Source organism: Tupaia chinensis, unplaced genomic scaffold, assembly GCF_000334495.1.
Source record: "Tupaia chinensis unplaced genomic scaffold, TupChi_1.0 Scaffold139431_1, whole genome shotgun sequence".
Classification (NCBI taxonomy): domain Eukaryota; kingdom Metazoa; phylum Chordata; class Mammalia; order Scandentia; family Tupaiidae; genus Tupaia; species Tupaia belangeri.
In genome coordinates, this window is record NW_006199316.1 from 625,092 (window position 1) to 629,017 (window position 3,926).

Below are 3,926 nucleotides of genomic sequence, written 5' to 3' on the forward strand. Positions count from 1 at the left end.
AACACACTCCAAAAAAAAAAAAACCCTTCCTCTTTGAGAGTCAGCTGGCTCTCTCCTTGCTGCCCAGGGGCAGTGCCTAGTGGACTCTTGCCTCTCGTCTGCACGGGGCGCTGTCAATGAGCACAACACAGTTCCTCACCAGGGTTGGTGCAGACGAGCTCGTTCCTGGAGGCGTTGCATACACTGATCATCTGGTTTTGCATGTACAACACTCTGAGCCCTGGGGCATAATTCCCCATGGCCACCTCAGGGTGCAGTATTTCTCAGTAACTCCCCACATACGTACTCGGACTGTGCGTATGCACTGGGGCCTACGTTGGTGCTGGCAGGGATCACCCAGCTCATCCTTCTGCTTCTGGGGTAGGGTTTCCTCTTGCCCCCCCTTTCCGGAAGGATATTTCTTTACTGTCTGTGTCCCTACGTTAGAAGGTAAGCTCCAAATCACTGCTGACATTTCCGTTCCTCTCTTCCAGATTCTGAAATGCTTATGCAGACATATAAATGTATATACATACACATTTTTCAGTAAGTGCATACTTTTTTATTTTTACAGAAATTAGATTGTAATGTACTTTTTGTTCTACAATGTGTTTTTCATTTAACATATCATAAACCTCTTCCAGCTGATGAGATGCTCTACCGTTGTTTTTAAGGAATTCCACTGAACAAATGTCTCATGTCCCTATGATGAGCATTTATTGTATTTCCAAAGTTTTGTCATTGTGCACACAACTGAAATACAGTTACTGTGTTAGTTGAAGACTTAGAAGTGAAATTGCTTTGTTTGCATTTTTTAAAATGAGCATTGCCAAATTACTCTCCAGTACCAACCACCACGAATCTAAGAGGCAAAGAAGAAAGAAAGTGGGGGGCCGGCAGGTGGCATGGTGGTTAAAGGTGCTAGACTCCCACATGGCTAACCATGGTTTGAATCCTAGACCTGGTGACTTGCTTTCTCTCTCTCTCTCTCCTCTCTCTCTCTCTTACACACACATACACACAGTCCTTCTCTGGCCAAGTTAAAATAAATAAAATTAAATGAAACAATTCTTTCTTTTTTTTTTTGAGAGGTTTTTGCTATAGGGCGTGTGTGCTCACCAAAAAGACAGAGAGAGACAGAGAGACGGAAAGCGAGAAATCACCCCCCAGGGGGAATGGCCATGCAGTGATCCCTTCTACGCCACTCTTCTCTTGGGATCCTGGGCATGCACACACACGCACCTGGCGTGAGTTTAAGCCACCAGATCTGGGATTTGAACTGCAGTTGACTACATGGGAGTCCAGCAACATAGCTATTACGCCAACTGCTGGTCCATGAAACAATTCTTTTAAAAAAAAATAAGTTGCCAGTTGTCCCCAAAGCAGCTATTGCAAGCAGTTTATCAATTTTCTTCTGATATGAATTCTGCCTTTACAATACATACAGCTCCAATTCATTAATCTATTGATTTTATATATTTTTAAATATATAAAATCTTTTATATTTTTATAAAATCTAATTGTGTCTAATCACCTCATTGGCTAAGAAAGATTTTCTATCCATGTCACACAATCTGCAAATAATTATTCTTTTTTTTTAAGAGGTTTTTGCCTTAGGGTGCATGCACTAGCCTGAGATAGAGAGAGAGAGAGAAACAATGAGAGGAAAAGTGAGACGTCACCCCCCTAGGGGGATGGCCATGCTATAATCCCTTCTCCCCATCCTCCTCTGGGACCTTGGGGCATGCACACACATGACCGGCATGATTTTCAAGCCACCGAGTCCAGAACTTGAACTGCAGCCAGCCATGTGGGAGTCTAGCAATGTTACTGCTCTGCTTGCCCCAATAATGATTCTTTTGCTTCCCAACATTTATAGCTCTTGTGCTAATTTCTTGTGTTATTCAGTTAGCTGGATAAGAGGGGTGATAATAGACCCGGCTCAGTGGTGCGTGGTAACACACTACTCAGCGTGGATGAATCTATGTAGAAAATCGAGGGTTCATTTTCCCTGTCAATTTCTGCATGGCGGCATGTGCTCCAGGCTGCCTGGGAAGACCAGTAAGAGAATCATGGTGTGAGACTGCTGAGGGAGCCTCTCTCTCTGTCGTGCTTTCTCCATCTTTCCAGAAAGAAATACACTTAGGAGCCCGCAGGTGGCATGGCTGACCATGGTTCAAGTCTCAGACCTGGTGGCTTGAAAATCATGCCTGCTGGGGCCAGCAGATGATGTGGCGGCTAAGGGTGCTGGATTCCCACATGACCATCTGCGGTTCAAGTCCCAGACCCGGTGGCTTGCTTTCTCACTTTCCTTCTCTCTCTTTCTCTGTTTCTCTCTGATGGAACTGAAAAATAATAATAATAATAATAAAGTTAAATAAAAATTTTTTAAAAGAAGAAAATCATGCTAGGTGCTTGTGCACATATGCCCAAAATCCCAGGAGGAGAATGGAGAAGGGATTGTGACATGACCATCTCCCCGGGGGGTGATTTCTCACTTTCTCTCTGACTGTCTCTCTCTGTCTCTTCAGTGAGCACATGCACCCTATGATGGGAAAAAAATAAAAATAAAAAGTAGTGACAATGGCCTTCTCTTTCCTAAGCCTGATTTTGTTTAAAATCACTTTAGCCTGTTATTATTAGATTTTCCTAATGTTTAAGAAAATTCTGCTTGGTAGCTTATCAGAATGAGTACCAAATTTTATCAGTGGTCTTTCACATTTGATAAATAATATGTTGATACAACAATCGGGCTTTTCTCCTTTAAGCTATTAGAGCGCTAACGTTTCTTTTCTTCTTTTCCTTTTTCCAGTTTGCTATAGGGCATGTGCACTCGCCAGAGAGAGATGGGGTTTGGGGTACAACTTCACATCTGCCCGGAGTGACCTTCAAGGCACCTGGTCCAGGACTCGAACCACCTGGTCAGCCATGTGGGATCCAGCCAACCTTAACCACCGTGTCACTGGCTGGCGCTAAAGTTGCTCATTAAAAAAAAAATTTTTTTTTAACTTTATTTATCTTAATTTGAGGGAGAGAGAGAAAGCCACCAGGTCCAGGACTGGAACCACGGTCAGCCATATGGGAGTCCAGCGCCCTTAACCACCATGCCACCTGCCTGCCCCTAAAGTTCATTTTAAGGTCTTACCAATTCATATGAATACAACCTAGAGTAATAACACTCAGAGCCGTCCGCAGCCATTTATCCTTAGTCTGAGTGACTGAGGGAACAGAAATGGAGGTGTGGGGGTGTCATGAGGGTTCACAGCAACTACAGCATCAAACACACACACAGGGACCAGCAGTTGGTGTAATGGCTATGTCGCTGGACTCCCATGTGGTCGACCGCAGTTCGAGTCCTGGACCCGGTGGCTTAAACTCATGCCGGGCACGTGTGCGTGCGTGCCCAAGATTCCGAGAGGAGAATGGAGGTGAAGGGATTGCGGCGTGGCCATCCCCCTGGGGGGCGGTTTCTTGCTTTCTGTCTCTCCGCCTCTCTCTGTCTTTCTGGTGAGTGCACGCGCCCTATAGCAAAAAACTCTCCAAAAAAAAAAAAGAAAGAAAGAAAGAAAGAAAGAAAGAAAGAAAGAAAGAAAGAAAGAAAGAAAGAAAGACACACAAGTGAAGCTGAGAGCCGTCCTCGCTGGCTCTTAACCACCGGACTGCAAGCCTGGTGAAAACAGAGCACAGCAGCGTCCCCTCTAGGAAGCTTTTCATGTACTTTTCTGCCTAGAATACCCTTCTATCCCTCAATTTCTACTCATGGAAAGTCTACTGTATTTCTTTTTTCTTTTTTCCTTTGTGCCATAAGGCTCATATGCTAGCTGTAGAGAATAAGAAGTCACACAGGGAACCAGCAGTTAGCATAATGGCTATGTCGCTGGACTCCCACGTAGTCAACCGCGGTTCGCGTCCCGGACCCGGTGGCTTAAAACTCACGCCGGGCGCAT